The following is a 22,066-nucleotide window of genomic DNA, read 5'->3' on the forward strand; positions in this document are numbered from 1 at the left end:
TTAAAAAAAACTTGGCTTAACTGCTAATGAAAAACTTGAGCATGGAATAGTGCAAACACAAATGAGAAAGAACAGTTCCTATCCTGATTTATGGCGTATTAACCTGTTGCTTTGTGCACATTACAATTGGCATAAAATTAAATAACACGATGATGGTACACTCCTGGTAGTAACCCCTGCTAGACTGAAGCCCAGCCAGGCTGCTCCAGGCTCCTGGGGGCTATTGGAGTTTCTAGTCCTTTTTGCACACATGTCATTGTGTGGTTTGCCATTGATTAGGTGTCATAAATGCCCTGACTTTGCTATCTGCTTCCACTGAAGTGGAAATCAGTGGGATCTACCCAGCCTTGCTATGGATTATTATACTTTCACTGAACTGCAAACACACCTATTGTTCGTGGAGGGGCAGTCACATTCTCACTAAATACAAGTACCAGAACATTCATTATTTTGATTATTCTGTGGTTCCCTCATTTCTGCCGTCACACCAAGAGCAGCAAGGTGGCTTTCAGAGGACAAAAGGAGAGACAGGCTTTCTTTGTGTGCATTCCTGTTTGTTTGCTTGCTTCTTAAGCAGATAATATTGCCTCTCCACTAAATCTATTTATAATCAAGGCTTCAGTCTTGCTTTCCTCTTGGGTTTTTTTTGGGGGGGTGGGGGTTGCTGGGTTTTTTCCCCATGAATGGACTGCCAGGGGGAGCTGAGCCTGGGAGATAAATATATCAGCTGCAGTAACTCTTGAGCAGAGCTGAGGCTTGGCACACTGCTCTCTTTCACGCTGCTGTATGCATGATAAAAAGGATTTTTTTCTGGTGAAGATGCTTTAGGAGAAAATGTTCTAAGCATGGTGCACAGTGGAGAGAAAGGGAGGGAGACAAAGTCTGGAAAAGAAGGCAGGAGCACTTTGTGCCATAAGAAAAGATTTAAGCTTGTCAGAATGAAAGACAAGCATTTTCAAAGTGCATAATATCCCGAGAATTACATGGGATGTGGGTGGCTTCAAGGCTACAGCTCCTGCTCTGCCACATCTAGGTTTCAAGGTCAGAGTCTAATTTTATCCTGTGATATAACAGCCTGTGCTGGAAGCTGCCAAGACGAGTCTGAGCCTGTCGCCCCAAGTGATTAGTGCCTCGCTTTCCTTGTTCTCTGAAGCTGAGGACAGGCTGGGAATGGGGCAATTTGGGATCACTCCATGACTTCCACATCCACAAGTGACACAGGGCCAGCCACAAACACTGCTCCAAGCCACAGCACAGCTCCCACTGCCAGCTTTTAAGGTGAGCTGAAGGTGCTGGAGGGGAACCAATGAAAGCAGAAATTCCTGCAGTGGGCACCAGCTGTGGAAGATGCTGGCTTCTCTTTCCAGTTAACCCACAGAAGCCTCAGCTTGAAAATTAATGACTTCAGGGCAGGAACCAGAAGTGCAAGGCAAGGAGGGAATGTGGCAAGGCAAGGCAAGGCAGCAGTGATTCTGTGCTCATGAATTCGAGGGTTCATCTCAGATGAGCTTGGCAGGAGCCCGAGAGAAGCACTGGGATGAAATCTGACTTCAAGCAAACAACCAAAAAGAGGAAAGGATGGAAAATGCAAATTAAAAGTCAGTGAGACAGACCTTGAGAAAGCTGATAAGGATTAACATTTCTGATGCCTGTTGCTCATAGAGGAAAGGAGGGTTTGACAGGACCACAGGGCTAAATAGTTGTGACCTCTGGAAATTGGTCCATCAGAGCTCCTGGGATGGGCTCCTGAGATGAGGGCAGACAGAAATCTACTCCTAAGTGGTTCCTGCCTTAGAGCAAGCACAGGGCAAAATTACTTTCTGCATTATCTGCCAGTCCTGCTATTCAATCATTTCACAAATTCACCCTAATGCATCTATTGGCATCTGCAATGCATCCCAAAGAGGGAGGGAAGGAAGGAAAGCAGGAAGGAAGGAAGGCTTCTTCCTTTGTTACTTTTCCTAGAAACAACGGAGCCACCTGCCATAAATGAACACAATTTTTGTGGGTTTGGGGTTTTTCCCCCCTACAAATATATGCCAGCAGATCACAGAAAATGCTGGAGAGCCAAACACATCTCTACAGCCAAGGGCCACTGCTCTGCCATTATCATACAGAAAATGTCAGGTTTTGCTGTCACCACAATGTTCCAGGGCTGGCTCAAATAAATCATGGATGAAGAGAAAGGCAAATTCTGGCCAGTGGTCCCTTCCCAGTGAAGTGCAGCCCCTCAGGAGAGGTCTGCAGTGAGCACCCACAGCTGCTGCTCAGTCTCATGCTTGCAGCCCCCAGACTCACACGGGGTTTTCCAGACAGTGCCAGCTCTTTCTCTCCTGTGAGCTCACCTGTAGCACTATTTAAGCTGTCTCCTAGTGACAGTCTCAGAGACAGATTTCTCCTTGCCTGAGCAAGAGCACTGCCAATTCCACCCATTAGAAGTATTGACTGCCACGGGGTGATGTGTGGAGCAGTGAGAACACAAAGCTGCAAATTGTAAAAGACAAATTAAGTCCCCACTGACAGTTCTGAGCACCAGCACGAAGAGAGCTGTTCCTGCCAGCAGAAGGATTTTTAAGACTTTGCTAGATTGAAAACAAAAACAACACATGGCGACAGTGACCTTTGGGCTGAGGAAGGGAAGTTCTTGCATCTGTAAGGGCCAGAGGAGGTGCAGGATGATGCTGTGGGAGCACCAGTGGTGCCAGGAGCTGTTCAGCCACCTCTCACTTCTGCGGCACAGATGACAGAGAGCAGTTCAGTTTTTTGGCTCTCACTGAGCAGACACCAGACCCCCAAGTGAGACACCCAGGGCCATTGCAAACACTAAAGCATCTGGTAACTGTAAATCATAAATTTTCCTCTGAAGCATTCTGTTAAAGCAACAAATTCACTATCTTTCCTACACAGTCTACATTTATTTTGCCTTGTACCTTACCTTGTATTTAGCTGCATTAAAATCAGCTTATTCTACACCAGTCTAGTGCTGACTACAAAGTATACTGCTGATGATTATAAATTCTTCATGATGTTATTTTCAAAGTAGGAAAGATCTGCAAGGCTGGGAGAGACTCTCTCCTTCAATCCTTTTACCTGAATCACGTTTGCTATAAACCTGTTATAAACTTGTTATGAAGTAAACAATCAGAAAACCAGTATCAAATTTGTCTGACAAGGTCATCTTGCCCTCCTTTAATACTTTATTCATTATGAAGTAGGATTTAAAATAATTATGCCCCCAAGGTACCTTCACCCCTAGCAGATGGCAGAAGTCACAAGGCAAGAGCTGTAATTAGAAAATCAATGGTGGTCTCATCATTTATTGCCTTCTACATCAGTGCTGGGGAGACAAAGAAGGGGGTCTGTTTGTTGGTGCTGAGGGTCCCCATTTTCCAGTCTGATGCTCCTTGTCCCTGGCCTCCAGAGAATGCTAATATCCCACTTAAGCTGTTTTGGAAGTCTCCAAATGCTCAGCTGCTTCCAGGACCAAGGAAAGGGGAAGATGTGTCACTTTGCCTGCTAAGAAGTCCCCAGTTGCTTTTCTTGAGTGCCTTTGGAGCTGATTCATGAAGATTGGCAGGGAAAGGGGGCTAACAGTGGGACTGTGCCTTTTGCACCCCCCTGACGAGTTACCAGGCTCAGCCCAGAATTTCCCTAACACGAAGAGGAGTGCAGGCAGAGACCCTGCACTCCAACAAATGCTCTGTGTGCATATGGGTCAGACCAATTTTAATTACATTATTTTTTTTCTCAGCTTCCCAGACTCATGCAGGACATGCTGCAGAGCTGGTTCATGACTTACACATTTAGAAGGAGCTCTAGTCATAAATCATAAGGATAAGGTTTATGCTCCAGGCCTACTTCCTAGAGTATCCAATCTTCAGTAGCAACACAGAAAGCTCAGGAATCAGCAGCACCTTGCCAAGCTTTTCAGCAAGGGCTGAGACCAGCTGGCCTGGCTCAAAAAGGATGCAGGAGTAGCCAGAGCAGCAGCTGCACTCTGGCTGCAGCTGCCCCCTGCTCCAGCATCTCCTCTTTTTGCAACCTGTGGGCAGGACCTCAGTGCACTCTGGGCTGCAGGGGTGGGAAACCAGCCCAGAAAAGGAGCACCAGCTAGCAAAGAGAGCATGCTGTAAGTAGCAGGACAAATGGTGCAGGGGTACAGGCAGCATTCATTCAGGAGCAATTCTGGAAACACCCCACAGAGCAGAGAATGCCAGAGAAGAGCATTTTCCTTTAATGGCCCCTTCATTTCTCTTTTATTGCATCTGAAGTATGCAGTAAAAGGAAAAACATTTGAAGCCATAAACAACCACAAAGAAACAGCCTGGCATCTCCTGAAATACACTGCAGGATTGAACACAGGCAATTTTAGGAGGGAGCAGGGTGGTGGCACAAAGGAAGAGTATTGATGATCCCATGCTGGGGGAAATCTCATCCTCCTGTGGGGCGTCTGAATGAAAATCCCACACTGCACCCTTCATCACTTGTTCTGCTCTGGGAGACTTTCCTGCTGGCTCCGTGGACATCAGGCCCCAGGGATGATGGTGTTCCTGGGGGAAGCTGAGGTGATGGATAGACACAGGGACAGTCCTGCAGCAGCACCACGTGCTGCAGGTCCTAAAGATGGGCTGAGGAGATGAGCCAAGACAAGGCTTGTGCCCCTGCACTGCAGCACAAGGAATCCAACCGGCAGAATTCCACCCCACGGACAGTAACCATGCAGTAATGTCAGAGCATCTCTAACTGAGCTGCTCCTCACTGGCAAAATTTTGGCCCTATATCAGAAATACCAAGGAAAATTATCTTTCTTTAGGAACTAATAAGGTACCAAACCCCCACAGTGTGCAGGATGATACAGAGCCCATCTAGTGAGCAGAGCCTCACTCACAGAAGAAGACAGAACCCCATAGTGGTGGTGGCAAATTCCCTCCAACTTCACTCAGCCCCTTCCCCAGCCCAATTCTTGTGGTATCTCTGCCCCACCAAGAGAAACCCCTCAGTGAGAGCAGCCAGGTGCACCTTGCCCCTGAACCGTGGCAACTTCTTGGGTCTCTCTTAAGTACCAGTCATAATTGTCTCTGAGCAACAGATGCAAGAAAATTCCCTGAGAGAAAGGAGGAAAGGAGCAATCCTGACCTCCAAGACAGCTACACATATGCAAACAGTGCTGCTTTCCTAGAAAGTTTGTAGAAAGATGTTAATTGACACCTAATGCTGGTTTTAATCTAGCTGGATGCTGTAAATAATGCCAAAATAGGAAAAAAAACCCCACAAAATCCCAAACAATCCAAAATACCAATTTCCAGTGCCCAAGAGTCAGTAACCAAGGACATGAAACAGGTTAATTATAACATTCAGTGTGGATATGCATTACACTGCTGGTTGTCCAGCCAGCAGCACCTAATTGAACTCAAATTATTCACTCTGCATATCTGATTAGAAGGCACAGTCTCAAGGCTGTGATACAATCAGTCACTCAGCACTGGGCTTTTACATGAGACACAGCTGATGACACTCATTTGTGCAGGGCACGGAGGAAATGCCAGAGCTGGACCCACAGCTCTGGTTTGCAGCAGACATTACTGTTTATGATGGCCTTGATCTTTTTGTTGTATATTTACAGACCCTACTGCTGTGCACAGACATCCCACACTAAATCTATCAGAACACATTACCCAGTATAGCTCTTGGCAACACCAACTCTGCTGTGTCAACCAGCCAAAACAGGGCTCTAAACGAGGAGAACAACTCAGATCATATGTTTTGCTAATTATGCATAAGAAGAAGATGTAAACAAGCTCCATTAAGATTATTATGCATGAGTTCATGTTTTTGCACAATTCACAAATTACCTATAACTGCTTTCCTCAGATAAATAAGGTTGGAACGATACAGCTGACATTTTTTGCCAAAGTCTAGGACTTCACTGCAGCTTTCAGAGAAATTACTCTGAGATTTACAGTCTTATTAACCCATGACCCTGATACTGTCTGATGAGACTTGATTATCATCCCAGTGTGGTGGCTGAAAAGAGTCCTTTTCTTGATCCAGAAGACTCAGAGCAGAAGCAATAGGTCTCAGAACTGAAACTGAGTCTGAAAGAAACTGTCCCAGCTGTGTATGGGCAGGGATAGCCCTGCTCTGTCCAGGAGGAAAGCTGGGTCAATAGGATGAACTTACAGGATGTCTTTATTTTCTGATTCAAGTCAATCTTATACAAGCTGAGAATGCTAAAATAGGTACAGTTACTAGAAGGCATTGATACACAATTCCCTGATCACACAGGGAGATGCATGGAGAGTCTGGGGGATCAGGACAAAAAAATAGGTGTCCTGCAGGCATCTGGATCTCCACATGCTGAACAAACACAGCTCCAAATGCATAAAGCCATGGCCTCTCCCAAGGTCTTAGATCACAATGAACATGTTGCTCGGCAATACCATTCCCTTTCTAAAGCTCTCCATTCCCCAGCACTTCTGGCTTCCCTCCTAACTGCATGCCCACTTGGGATTTCCTGTTGAAAAATGCTGGGAATGAACTGCACTTGATTTCTCAGTCCCTTTTTACTTTTTAACATAATAACAGATCAGGGCAGACCTGTGACTTTTTAAATTAACCATATTATTATTATGGTACTGTTTTCTTCTGGATCATTAGCTAACAGGAATGCCTTTCTAGCCCCATGCTACTCTGCTAATTGCTTCAGTTGTACCCACTGAGCACTGGCCCACTGTCCAGCACTGGAAAGAACAGATTTGATACGAAGAGATTGCCTGTTTTTCCTGGCAGAGATAGAATGAAAATACCTCCCTGAGATGAGAGTAATGTGGGACAAGTCCATGGTTTCAGCCAGTGCTGCAGACAGCTTGGCTGGAGGAAAGCAGTGATCAGCTTCTTCCCTTGACCAGGCTGTACACAAGCAGGAAGTCCTACCGAACATTTCTTAGATTTAAAAATCCCTGAATGACCTTCATGGATCTCTTTAAAATAGTTTTGAAGCACTGCCAGGTTCACTAACCTTGCATCATTTCCAAAATGATGCTGAGAGCCTTTGCTTAAATCGGCAGTGGGGGAAGAGCACCTTGTCTCCTCACACCTGAAGGGCTTTAAAAAGGTAATTTAAGGATTTCTGCAGAAATCCCATCCATCTTCCAAAAATGGCCATTATGAAGGACACAACTCCTGTAACACTGAGGTACCAGTGGAGGGCAGAGCAAAAGCCTAAAGGAACCCAACGAGGCCTGGGTTTTAACCCCAAATTAACCCACATTTCCATGAGCTGCTGCTACCACTGAGTCACAACAGACATGTGCTTTCCTGTGGATGTGTTCAGGCACTCAGCTTCCAAATCCAACTTGCTCAGGGGCTCCTGCTTGTGCAAAACTGTGCCCAGATCACAAATGAAGGTTTGCCAGTGGCATTGTATTCTCCTTGACTGACATTCATAGCTTTAACTACAGGTATTTAGAATTATATTAATGTCTCCTATATTATGTAAGGAAGATTAGAGTTCTGTTCCATTTAATCTTGCTCATCCATCATTTATTTAACTTTGCATATTGTCATTCAAGGCAAGTATTTTGAAATCAAAGCTCCATTAAACCTATTCAATTATCTGTTGTTCTGGGTAACTGTTATCACTGGGTGCAATAGCTTTTAGTAACTGAAATAGAACATTAAGAAAATGAAAAATATGTGATTGTTAACCTTGGAGCATCCCCAGGTCCTCATTTTAAAGCAGCTCAGACATTAATCCTACAACTTATAAATAAATGATTATTAAAAAAAGACTAGGGAAAGTTGTAGAAACAGACAACTAAGCAATGTCTTCCATCACTGATTCTGCTTTTTTAAACAGGTAGATCTTTCTTTCCATGCAGCACACAGAAAGGCTTTGATGTTTTATGTAATGCTGTTGCTCAGTGAAAGGCAACTTGAAGTTCAGTCTAAAATTCAGACTGCACAAGGAGCCCAACTTCACAGCTTTTGCTCTCCTATTTATGAAATGCTTTATATTTAAGAATATTTATACTGCTTCAAAACTATGTTCAGAAGAGACATATTGTGGTGACTCTGTCTTAATCACTTTGTAATAAGATGTACATTTAGTAACTTCAAAGTAAGAGGAAATATTGGTCTATTTCTGTACTATTCTTACTCTATGTCATGCTTGTAAAAACTTCAAAGTGTCTAAAAATCCAGTCTGATTTCATGCATAATTAGGTATGGAACTGATACTTCCAAACAGCAGCCTAAGACAATAGCAACCCACTTTCCAGTCCTTGGCAAGAAACAAATTGAGACAGAGACAGCAGCAGGAATAGCTGATACCTGAAATCACCTCCCTGCTCTCTGGAGTGAGAAAGCTTAAGATCAGACAACCCATGTGGTCTGTGCATCATCAAACTTCTCATTTGTGCTAGGAAGTTATCTAGGAAATCTTATAGACTGAAATGTGTGAATTGGTCAGAGAGAGGTGGCTAGATCCAGAGACATGCTGGAAACAGGGAGCTGCAGAAAAGTAACAGGCACTAAGGGAAGATGCCCAGCTCTCCAGAGGCCAAAGATGCCTGATTCAGGATCACATCAAGTACCAGCAACAAGGCAAAACTGCACTGTGAAATTCCACTATGCTTAGATACAGTTAGCTTTACCCTGGGGAAGTTTAATCCAGGCTTCCTTGTAATCCTTTTCCTATTGCTGACCAACACCACCTCCCCCAAAGAGCCCAAAGCACTCTTCATGGACAGCAGTGCTTGCAGAGCACTGCCTGCCATCCCCTCAGCAGCTCTCTGGTGCAGGAATCAATGCAAACACCTATGAAGGCATAACTTTCTCTGTTGTTCCTCTGCCATAGTGCAGAGAACCAAAAAATACCTTTGAAGAGATGCACATATGAGATTAGATGAGTTACAGCCAGCATGAACAACAGATGTATGTGGGTATTGACTACCTTTCCTGCTCCAAGTAATTACTGCAGGCTACAGTGAAGAAGCTGCAATCTCCCAAACACCTTCAGTCACATCTCATTGGTCTCCAGCCAGATCATCCCACAAGAATCTTTTCAATCACACAATCCTATAAAAACCAATTTGGTTTCATGATGGTGATGAATCTGTCCTCTGACTAACCTTATTATTTGCTTGCTTGCTTTGTGAAGAGCCAGGTCAGACAGCTTCAGATATATCCATACATTTTCAGTGTTTTGTTAATCACCCTATTGCTTTATTGATGTTCCCATATTGGACAATCACTTTCATCTGAAGAACACTTGCTAATTGTCAATACTGGGGAGGCTGGACATTTGTGGTAAGTCTGGTTAGCAGAACAGCATTTCTGCTGTTCTGTCAGACTGTAATGATCTGTTGTAAAACAACAGGATTAAAACAAGTGGGAAACAAAGTAAAATGCTATGTGTTTTCATCCATGGGAAATCATGCCTGACCAATAGCACATAATTCCTTATAAGAGATCTTCCTTGTTGGACTGGGGAAACACACTTGTCCTCACCTAACCAGAGTGTGGCAGTCACTGAAATCTCCTTAAGTGAGTTACTGCTGGGAATTAAGAGCAGGAACCAGCTCCATCGGGCTTACCAGCAGGCTGTGCTGAAATGAGACTTCTCAGAGCAAGGGCATTATCAGTGATGACAATCCAGCTCATGGCTGTCATTAAGGATCCTGGCCCATGAAGCAGCTGTGGTGCTCAAGGAACATGCCAGGCTCATGTTCAAGGCAGGAGCTGTCTTACAGAGGGAGCAGAACATCAAAGTGTGTAAAATTGCCCTGTGTCACCAGGCTTTTCTTCTTCTAAAACCTTGAGATGGTCTGGCTGAGAGTCAGAGGCAAGGTGACATCAGAGGGACTGATACAGATAAAACAGAGAATGCTTTGCAAAGAGGCACAGCTTGACTCAGCTCTGCTCTGCATCGAGCAGGTGATCACTGACACAGGCCCGTGTGAAGGAAGAATAGAAAATGTACTTCAGCTCCTGAAGGCTCAAGATCTGGGGAAAAAGAAAAGCAATCAACAGTGCAATTTGTTTCTAATTCCCAAACATCTGAAGTCTGCTGCAGTGAAATAGTTCATAATGAAGCAATTTCTACCACCACGCTGAAGAGGAGAGGTGTATGGGCCAGCAACAAATCAAAAGTCTCTCTACCAGAACCATTGCTCTTGAAGAGCCATCAGAATTGCTGCTGAAGTGTCTTCAGGGCGCGTGACTTAGCATTCAACCACTGCCTGGCTAACCAGCCCTGTACAGGTCAGTGTGTTGCTGCTGCTGGGGCTGAGCCTGGGGCCCAGGTGACTTTTGAGCTTCTCTGTGCAGGACAAGGACTATGAGATACTCTCATTTGCCTCCCAGAAGCACTTCACCTCTAAATAACCAAGCAGTGGAGGAAGAAGGGGTTTTATAATGCCAGATGCTGCAGCTTATGTCTTCAAGGCTGTGTCTCACAGGGTGCACCAAAAAGGCTCAGATGGTACCAAGGGTTGGGGAACTCCTGCACCCAGCCAGGAGGTCCTGCAGGGACCTGCCTGTGGTCACCAAACCCTTGGAAGTTTGCAGGGTTTCCTCAGCTCAGCTGGGACAGGGGCGAGCAGGAGCACTGGCACAGCCAGGACAGGCACCTGGGGCTGAGGCAGGTCCTGCCCTAGTGCCAGGAAGGCTCAGCCAGGGCAGCTTCTGGACCAGAGCACCACAGCCAGACAAGCTTAGCATTCACCCTAATGAGCTACCCATTACAGGAACAAACCCTGTTAATATAATGCTGTCCCATTTACCCTGGAGTCACTGAGCTCCCACTGAGACAAAGAGCAGCTCATTCCTGGAGCAGCAGCACCTCTGTACCCCTGAGCCCTGGGCTGGGGGAGCAAAGCTCAGACATGAGCTCCCTGACCCAAACACCCTGCTCACTGCCACTGCAGGACTTTCCCAGAGCAGGATTGGTGCCTGGCTCAGGGGAGGGGATGGTTTTGCCTCCAAAACCATCCCAATCCCTCTGCAACTTCAAGGAAATGAGGGACGTCAGCAGGATCCCAAACTGGAGCAATCTGGGGCACAGAGATTCCTAAGTTCTTCCAAGGGCAGCCAGAGGCACCCAGCCCTTCTCATCTGGTAGAGAACATCTGCTCCTCAGAAACTGCAGTTTCAAGAGAGAAAAATAAGAAAAACAGGTGGCATTTTTCACTCTTTGCCACTGATTTTTTAAATTGAAATTGCCACCATTTTCAAAGAAAGTCAAAAAGAAAAAAAAAAATACAAGACAGGGCATTACCAGAAATTAACAGAAGTATTTCCATAGGATTTTTTAAGCATGAAAATCTTTTTATAAGTATCTATGGAAAGATTACTGCTATTTTGGATCAGCTGTGGAGTCAGCATCCAGCAACAGATTTTGCTGAGCATCCGCTCCTCTGGAAACATTTCCCAGGATAGAAAACAAACCACCCTGAACTTCTCAGCACACTCAATTTGCTAATTTTGTCCAAGGAAATCTACCCTCCAAGCTGATCCCTTCGTGTGCTGGACAGAGCAGTCCCAAGGAAGAGCAGCAGCACTGCAGACACTTTGGTCACCCATCAGCCCTTTGTACAACACTGCACATACAACCCAGAGCCTTTCCCTTGCCAAACACACGTTTTTATTCCATTTTAATGCTGGTCCTCCCTGCGGCCCCTAGGCAGTAATGAGTGGCTGAAACACAGGCAGGGGGGCAGCAACAAAGCCACTCTCAAGGTGTTGGGGAGGACTGAACCTCCCTGAGGGCACTGGTGGGATGTGAACTCCTCCTTGGAACAAGAGTGGACACAAATTCAGGGAACTTCTTCCTGCTGCCCAGGTGTGTTCAGCAGAGCAGGCAGCTGTGCTGAACTGGGGATATCCTGAAAGAAAATCCATCAGACAGCATGGAGAACAAGACCCTAGAGAGAGGACAGCCATGGATGTATAGCCATGGATGCTGACTAACGAACACAGGTTCATTATCTTACTAATGTTCAACAGTGTTGAAGCACAGGACCTGTCCCATTCCACAAGCCAGAGGCAGCAGCATCTCCCTTCAGACCCTGCAGCACCCAGTTGCACATGTAAAGGCTTTTCTTCAAGGGAATTACTAACAAAGTCAGCAATTTCTACCATGCAGATGGAATAATAATTTTAAATAATAATTTAAATAGTGAAATGAATGAGATTTAACCACAGGTTTGAGTTCACCCCCTCCCCCGGCTAAAGCCCTTGTACTATAATTTATTTATTAACATAAGCCCTTAGTGCAATTGGCATTAACCTCCTGTTCTGTACTGCTGGGAGCTGAACAGGTACAGGGGATGTGGGTCCAGCACAGGGGACCCATGCCCAAAGAATCCAGGGTGACAGTGTGGTCCACCCTTGGTTGGTTGGATTTTAACAAATAAACTGTCTGAAGTTGAGCAATCACCCACCACCTGGACTCTTAGCAGAGTACTGATGGATTTTTGGTCCAACCCTGAATCTGCTCAGGACAGAAGTACCATTTTTACTGGTTTTGGAAGGTGTTGGTCAGGGCTCACCTCCCAGAGGCTCTGCTGCCCCAGGCACCAGGCACAGGGAATGAGATTTGGAGCTGGTCCATTCACCAGCCTGGGTGACAGCCAGCACCCACCAGGCTCAGGTACCACTCTGCAGAACAGGAGTTCCACTTAAAAACCCAATTGATTAAGGCTTATACAAGCATACGTTTATTTTTTGTATTTTTGCCAAAATTAACTCTGTAAAGTGTCAATGCTACAGCAGAGATCTGCAAATCAGGGTGTCTGTAAGGCTGTTTCAAAGATTTTGAAAATTGGGAAAGTGAGTTAAAAAAGGGAGCTTCAGATGAGAATTTTAAAGGCAGTTTGCCAGCTAAATAGTACAAGGAGAAAAAGAATAATTAAAAATAAAGTTATCAGGCTTTTAATACTACATTTACCAGACAAGCCAAATATAGCAGCATTAGATGAAAGCAAAGTCTTTTGCAGGCTTAAGTTTCAACAATTCATTTACTGATTAGCATCAACATGAAATCACTCAGCACCTTGATTTTTTGGTAAAAAAAGACAAACAGTGAATTTTTACCTGTTTAAAGAAACCCAAACCACAGTGGGCTAAATACAGAAAAGGAGAGAGATAACAGAGAATGATGGAAAACCTAATTAAAGACCTTTGGCTGCCGCAGAATTGGAAACCAATTAAAAACCTCTTTTTGCCTAGGAAGGTCCCAGAAGAAATTCCTAAATCTTAATTTGCTTCTGTCCTTATCTGTGCTGTCACAGGTCTCTGAAGCCTCCTCAGGCACCCAGGGAGATCCGGGGGCAGTGAGCAGAGGCACTGGGGCTCTGCCTCCCCCTGCCCAGGCAGAGCCGCCGGGACCCCGATCTTTAATTACGGAGCACAATCCATCAGAGAAAGGACTTTCAAAGCCCCTTTTAGAACTCGATAGCCAGCCTCAATACCTGGCTGCCAGTACAGCCCTGGTGGAGGAGGAAGGATGATGCTCAGCCCGGGCCATACCCTGAACCCTCCCACTCCTGCCAGCACTTCCAGGGCTCCCAGCTCAGGCTGTCTCTGTCCTGCTGCCAGGGGTAGTGCCGTGACACTTTGCCAGACACTTGATACCATTTGGTTTAATTGCTCCAGGGAATTATCAATGACAGAAGCTGGGAACACTCAGAAAGACTTTTTACAAGTTTATACTTAATTTAAAAATCTGATTTAAATCCTTAGTAGCCTTTCCTTTTTATAAAATTAACACTTCCTTCCTTCCTTGCTACTTGGAAGAATTCACATCTGTGGTCAGCCAGAGAAGATGAAATTGGCAATTACAATTCTGGCGTGTCATACTGCATATGAGTAATTAGAACCATGGATTTTGACATTGGTTTATTTTCTTTATTAGCACTTTTTGTTGCCTATGTCAATACCACTGTGACCTGGGGTTTGAGATTCACAACCACAGCAAGTGCAGAGACCAGGGGGAGCCAGAGGCAACCAGAAGGCTCAGCTGTGCTCCCAGTTCCAGCACTGGGAAAGTGCAGCCTGCCCACTGTGTGCCCATAGTGGTTGTCCTCCCTAGAGGACAACACAAGACAGATCAGCAATTCCAGACCACTGCAAAGCATGATTTGGGAGCTGGTGCCATGCCAGAGGGGGAGCATCCGAGGGCAGAGGGCATGCTGCCCGAAGTGTCCATCACCTGAGACATTCTTGGAAGGATATCAAAGAACCTTTTCTCCCGCACATCTTTCCCTTTCATTGAATGTTCCCTTTATCCTATTACTGCTCTCCTTTTCCCTTCACATTTTAGATTTCTAACATATTGTTTTTTCTTTCCCACCACGGCAGACTCAGTCTTGCCTCCCCCTGCAGAGCTGCACGGCTGGGTCACCTCTCCCAGCTGGTGGCAGCAGGTGACCCTGCTCACACCATCCCTCTCATGAGCTCTGGTCTTCTCACCTGAAGAAGGAGAATTAAAATTATCTTAGCAAAACTCTACACAATGATGGATGACTGATCATGGCTCTTTACCCCCAGGGATCCCACAGTCATTGCTTGAGCTGGCAGCTTGCTGGGATCTTCACGATTTAATGGTTACCCATGAGCTACCTGAGGAGCAGCCTGAAGTGCAGGACCTTTCATCATTTTTCCTGCTGAAGTCCCAGGCTCCATCCAAGTCAGCATCTGCAGAGGAGCAGCCTGTGCCTGTGCAGACACATAGAAATATCATAGCAGTAGTATTTACCAATTGATTAGCAATGACAAGTGCATCCACCGTAAGCAAAAGGACCACCAGAGCCCAGAGCAATTAGATAAAGCAAACCCTCACCTTGAGAATATATTAACATTATTTAAAACTCATGCTCCCAGTTACTTTGCTCCCTTTGCTTGTGCCCCTCTCCGTGGCAGCTGTGGTGGATTGCTGCCTTGAGTCTGCCGTGCCTGTGATCTTCTCATTCCACTCTCTCCCAGAGCCGAGGCTCTGGCTCTCCATGGACAGGGATGGGTGCTTTAATTGCAGCCTCTGCCCCCAGGACTGGGGCCTCAGAGGAACAGAGCTGTTCCTCCCAGGGACAGCTGGGATCCTGAGGCCTCACCCTCTGGAATGCCAGGCCATGGAGCTCCAGGGCTCTGGTGGTCCTTCTGCTGCAGGCAGATGCTCTCATCACTGCTGAGCATGGCAACCAGCCCTCCAGGATCATTTCCATGACCAAGGGCCATTAATCATCTGACCAGCTTGCTCACCACACCAGCAAGTTCTGCTGCTGCACTCCTTACATGAAAACAGGCAGCTTTAATTTGGGGGAGGCAGCTTTAAGCCTGCTGGAGGAGAAAAGCCAAGGGAAGTTCATTTAGGGCAGTTTGATGGGAGCTCTGTGTGTCAGCTCTCACGCCATCAGATACTTAGTGAGAAGCAACTCCAGTCGGGAATTAACCCATTTTGCAGTTACTGCTAAACCTCTGGGTTTGATTATTTTTAAGAAAGTATTTTAATCCCCATTCCTAGGTTGTTTTGGTTTTTTTTTTGTTTTTTTTTTTTTTCCCAGAGGTCTCTTGGCCTTAAAGCAAGTTCATTTGTACAATGGCAGCTTCAGAACCTTGTCTGAGACAGGTTGGATCCTGAGCTCAGGGGGCTCCAGGCCATCAGACACATCCAGGTATTCCAAAATCATCAGCCTCAAGGGCTCTTTTATGCACAAAGATAGCCTTTAATTTTGCCCCTCCCTCCCCCACTGGGACAGCTAAATTTTATTTTTCTTTATGCCAAGCCTTTATTCCTGAACAACAGACTGCCCAGAGAGAAGGATCAAGAGGAACTGTCTAGAGGTTTGTGCATTGTAGGGTCACAGCAGGCCTTTCCTGACGTAAGCCACTAATAGCATGGCTAGACACACTAAATGACATAAAAGTCAAGAGTGGACAATTAAAGATAATTTCAAAGTGATAGTTGTCCTACTTGGGAAGGCCACTGGATTTACAATGTCTAATCCTTTGCAAAATGTCTGTACATTAAATAGAAATAGTTAATTCAACCACATGTCCTCTCTGTGACCTCATTTGTCTATCCCCTTGCTAAAAATACTCTTGGTTTGTCCCTGGGAATACAGTGATTCTCATTAGCAAATCATGGTTACTCTTACTTGGTACAACAGCACAGACTACCATACATGAAAAATACATCAAAGAAACTAAACAATGTCTTTCTGCCTTTCTGAGGGGTAAAAAAGTCAGAGCAATCAGCTATTTTCTTGTGAGAATACAAAAGAACCACCAGGCCACTACAGGCAAGACCCAGCAATAATCTTGTTGCAGGTATAAATTAGCCCCTGGCCCTCCCTGTGCTCAGAGCATGCATCATATCCACAGCTCCACTCTTTTATTCCCTTTCTGGCACATCTTGGAGGTCCTATACAGGAGCTGCACTGACCTGTCAGGGCTGTGCCACCTGCACACCTGCCACCTGTGTCAGGCTCAGCTCTTGTATAAGTCACAGCTTCCCAATGTCTCTTCATCACAAGATACTGGCCCTGAACTACAGGCAATGTCATGCTGAGCTTTCCCATGCTGTCACACCACTCCTGCCTGGGAGATGAGCATGAGCCCTGCATTGCCCTTGCACATAAAGGTTAAATTTACTAAAAAAAAAAAATGTTTACAGATGTGTTAAAGCAAACAACTGGAAATTCTTAAGACTGTACAAAGCATTTCCTTCCTGTGAGCATGCTGGTCACAGGGCTGGTCAGCATCTCCCTTTCTCCCTCTCTGTCCATCACCCAACCCAAAAGCACAGCCCAGTGAGGAGCAGCTGGTAACACCAGAGGCGACCCAAAACTGCTGAATCCAGCCCCTGTCACAGCTGGAAGCAGAGCCTGCAGGTGAGATGCTCCCCTGCAGGAGGAAGCTGTGCCCAGAGGGGGATGAAGCTCTCAGGTACCAGCAGCTCTGCCAAAGGGCATTCAAAGACCTGAGTGCTTCCCTGGCCTTCACCATCCTTAAGCAGCAAAACCCTGAGATCCTTCCAAACAGTATTTTTCCTAACATTTCTTTAAAAATCACTGTAGCTTTCACAGAACTTGTTTTACCTGTAATTTTATCAAATTGTTGTGGTGAAAACTGTTCACCCCCTACTTGCTGATGGCCACAACCAAAACTTGTTCATATGCCCATAGTAATACTGGGAACATGCTCCAGAATTGTTTTCTAAGCCTAAAATTATTTGAAATAACTTTCCATCAAGACCTATAAATCTGATCTGTGACCCACACACAAACATTCCACCCAGTTCCACACCATTCACTGGAGCTGGAAGGAAAATGGACCTTAAATGAACATAAATCATAGCATCTGAGTATTTACCACTGCATCTTCAACTGAGGAAAAACAGTTCCTCTGTTACATCCTTCCTGTCCATTACTTCTTTCAGCGGAGAATGCACAATTATTGGAGATAGAAATTCTGAGAAGTAAATAAAATCAGTTCTAATTAGTAACCAAAGTACTTTTATTGAATAAGTAAACTGTAAATCTTTCCTCTGTGCCTACAGGACGTATTCTCTCTTATATTGTCTGTGATCACATTTCCAGAGTCCTGCTACTGGGCAAACCTGGTAAATGAAGCACAGAAGTATCAGACATCCTGCAAGGTGTGAGCAGGGCAAATGCTGCTGGTGTTGGTTTTTGGGGTTGTACTGTTTGCAAGAAAAGGCTGCTACTAAACTGCTGCAGCCCTTTCCAGGGTCTTAATGGTGGAAAAATGGTAAAGCACAGGCCATGAGAAGGAGAAGGCATGAAACTGCTTTAGATTTGCCACTGTGGTGCACATCTTTACAACCAAATGGTCATGTATAAACCATCATCCATTAGCTATGATAAAACATGCACTAAAAATAATTTTAAAAGGACCATTCAGCTGCTATTTACCCATTCTTTTTTTGCTATTCAAGATGGTTTGGTTTTTTTTGTCCCTTTTTTAAAACAATTCATCCCACTCCACCTTGACATCTTGTTTACAGTATGTTTCTAGCCACAGAGAGCTGACAGATGTGATGTGATTAGCAAGACAAGACAGCCTAAATACAGAGCAGACAGCAGAGCAGACAACACGCAAGGGGCCTGCGAGCTCCTCTGCGCGCTCCATCATCCCTGCCAGCCCTGGAAGTTTCCATCCGACAGTGGAGATGGGCATTAACCCCTGCAAGTCCACACAAAGGTTGGTTTCAAAACAGGCTGCACTTAGGAGCAAACCCAGTTTCTGCTGAATTATAGAGAAAAAAGTCTTTCTGCAGCCCAGCTCTTTCAGGCAGGAAAATTTCCAGCTCAGTTCCACTATCATTAGCAGAGTTACTAAAATGATTTTTGAAGATCAGCTTGTGTGCTGTGACCGTGTCCCTGGTGCCACCTCAGCAGTACTGTGGGAGCAGGAACAGAGTCCCACAGCTGCCCGTGGGGAAACCCTCCCCTCCAGTATCCAGAGCTGTCAGGCGTGGAGTCATCTGTGGGTTTTCCAAGCAAAGGGGTCAGGACTGGGAGGGCAAAGAGAAATTGAGGAACTGTCTAACAAACCCAAATGAGCATTTCTGGTGTTAGCAAATTCAGATACCTGGGGTCTCTCTTGCCAGGGTCCTTACATTACAATACTTTGACTTCTCAAACGCCCCCCTACCCCCCAGCTCAAGCAACAGTAACACATCCAGAGAAGAAGCTACTTTACAGTCATTTGATGAGGGCTTTCCAAAATACTGCCCTGTTTTGAAAGGCACATGAGGCCATCCCATATCCACCCCTCAGTACCACACATCTGAGAATGTGCTGTCCAGGATCTGCAGACAATGGGCTCACAAGCCTCAGCAGGTGGCTTTACTCACTACTCTGGTGAAGTGTTTTCACTGGAGGCTGTCAAATCACATGGACAAGGTCCACAGTAAGAAAACAGAAACAAGAAGTTGAACAAGGGGCATCCCACCTTCAGCAAGAGCAGCACAGGTCACTTCAGGGGCTGATAGTTCCCATCACAGCAGCCATGCACAGCATTTTGCAGATGCATTAACCAAGAGGGATGAGTTCAGAGCCAGGAGGGGCAGCCTGCCTAGATACTTGCTCAGACTTTCAGCAGACCTTCATTCACTTACTCAGTTACTTGTGGCAATTCAAGAGCTGTTTTCATAAAATAACAGTTGTCATGAGGTTCTCCTGCACCTTCCATGGATAGCCAATAAAGACACTTGACAGCACAGCCTTGGCTGTTCACATCAAAAATGTCACCTGACTCCCCCATCCTCCTTCAGGTAGATCACAAGATGTTAGAGCTTCGAGAAAAAACAGAAAGTAATACCAATAAACAGTTGGACAAAACAAGTCTTTCAAACCTTAGCTGATAACCAGATTCAGAAGAGTGCAGCTTCAGAAGAGTAATAAATCTTTGTTCCCATTTTTTGTGGAAGGGCACACAGGCTTCCCAGATGGCTTAGAAAAGAAACAGGAAAGAGCAAGGTCTTCCTCCAGCAAATGGAGCTAGGAAAATAAAGATCTATCACAGCCTCTGACCAAGACCCAGCCCCTGGGCAGGCCAGGCCAGGGTGCCCCTCCCAGACTGCAGCCCTGCTCTCCCCACATCCCCATCCAGATCCTGAACAAATGGCAGTGCTGGTTACTGGGAAGCTGAGGAGCCACCCTGCTGGACACACCTCTCCCTGGAGGTTCATGGCACTCCTCTCTCAGGACACTGGTTTTGCCCAGCAGCTGCAACGTTCAGGGCTTCCTCCAGCAGGTCCCTCCCTCCACTCCCAGCACTGAGCCCATAAGATTCAGCAATACAGAGGTTTCACTTGCCTCTTAGCCTTCATATTTGCATCACACACACTGAGATTCTTCTGCTTAATCCTGACCCATTTCCAGTGGCAAAGCAGTGACAATGAACACAGGGTGCAATGGTTTGATGCTGCAAACTCAGCTCTACATGGGGTGTAGGGAGAAGGCTCAGAGCAGAGGCTTCTGTGAAAAGAAACTCCAGTAATTTTTAGTTTGTTTGATAATTGACAAGCTGATTTTAGACTGCATGAAAGAGTAATTGCTATTCCTTTCAGCCAGTGAACTGTTAATGAAGCTGGAATTTGTCCTGAAGACCATATGGCACATGTCATCTCTATCAAGTTATCTAAATTCCAGAAAGTCCACATTTATATGTGTATAAATATGGAAGAGGAAAATGAAATGTGATTCTTTAAGAAGCATGGTTTCTGCTGTATCCCTAGGTTCCAAGCTGCAGCTGTTTATTGAATGGCATTGGTCTCTCATGCCACGTGATGGTAAGACAAAAAAATTCATCTTCATTTCTAAAAGACAGCAAAAATGAAGAGAGTGAGGTGAAGAATGTGAGGCATCTTTTAAAATTCCCAATCTGATGTCTGGTCTGATGAAAATGCTGGCTTACAGTGAGGATAGGCTTTCTTTGGGGAGGAAGTAAGGACAGGGAGAGCAAACAAGGTCACAGCTTTTTTCCTGTCAGCATCCTTAAGTACAGGACACATGCTTGGTGGCATGAAGAGGTCACAGTCATGTCCCTAACTACTTAAACCTCTGCATGGCCCAGCCTGCCTGGAATCAGACTCACAAAATGTCTGAGAAATATTCAGGGCTTCGGCAGAAAATTGGGGATGGAGGGCTGGGGGGAGAAGAAATCCCTACTCTCTCCAAAATCAGTGGCTGATGAATGTTAGAACTAGAGAAGATCACTCAGTCATGCTCTTAGTGACCTCTGTGTGCAATGATTACAGCTCAAATTTGTCCTGTGCTTTGGAGAGCCAAGATTCAAAGTATTCTGATGAACAATCAAAGATAAAAAGAGAAAATGCTTCCTCCATGCATGGATGAAGGTATTTTTATGGCTCTGCTGTCCACAGTGGAGCCCTGCTGGTCTCTGCTCAGAGGGCAGCACCTGCCTCCCCAGAGCCACACTCCATCCCTTCAGCCTCCCAGAGGCACGGGCTGGAGCCAGCTGGGGCAGAGGTGGCCCTGGATGGTACCTGGCTCTGGGCAGCTCCGGCAGGGACTGGAGCCATCCCCTGACAGGAGCAGGGATGGGATTGGAGGCTGCAGGTGAGTACCTGTTGTTACTCCATGGGGTAAGACAGAAGTCACGGAGCAGGGAATAATGCAAAGATGTCTGGTTTTTCCTTTCCCAGCACTGTGTCACTGCAGGCCCGATGGAAACCTCCTGGGTTATTACACAAGAGAAGTTTGACAGGATTGTAAATCATAACATTGTCCCAACTGGCAGAGCTGCTGACAGCAGACACTCTCAATCAGTTGCACCTGATGTCTCCTTTTCTTTGTTTCCTCTTGCCATCCCCTCCTTAAAACTTCATAAAGTGAAAAGGAGAAGCAGAAACTCCAAAAAGACCTGAATGATGAACCACAACCTGACATTTCATGTTTCCTGGGTCTGACTAAATGCAGCAATGCTGAAATAACAAGATACATAAAATCTCTTTTAAAAAGGCTTAGGAAATAAAACCAGAAAATTGTATCCTCTAATATTCTATGTAATTTTAAAACATTATTCAGAACTGACTAGATAGAAAACACTGTGACTATGGGAACTAGGGCATCACTTATGTGATATGAGCACTTGAGACATCCCATATACACACAAAGTCAAATATTAATAGTGTGGTATATCAACAGAAGCAATCTCTCTGTTTTGGGGACAGATGTAGGGATTTATTTTATTGTCTTTATTTACAGCAACAATCCTTTCATTGCTAATATCCTCAGCTCCTGACAAAACATGCCTAAGGGACAGCAGCCCTCTCTCCCCTTTCTGGAAATTTGGGCTGTGCTTTAACTGCAATTAGGAAGCTGCTTTGATTTTCCTTCAAGGTTCACTGCTCCTGACCCTAGTAGAGCTCTTTAGTCACACAAGGTTGTTCCCCTGAAGATGGAAGAACATCTCTCCCAGTGAGTCTTTCTGGGTAAGAAGGGAACCTGGCAGGCAGGGCCCAAGGAAACCTCAGCACCCAGTGCCTCATCCACATACGAGCAGGGAACACAAACTC

This window comes from Motacilla alba, chromosome 4A (assembly GCF_015832195.1).
Source record: "Motacilla alba alba isolate MOTALB_02 chromosome 4A, Motacilla_alba_V1.0_pri, whole genome shotgun sequence".
In the NCBI taxonomy this organism is placed as follows: Eukaryota; Metazoa; Chordata; class Aves; order Passeriformes; family Motacillidae; genus Motacilla; species Motacilla alba.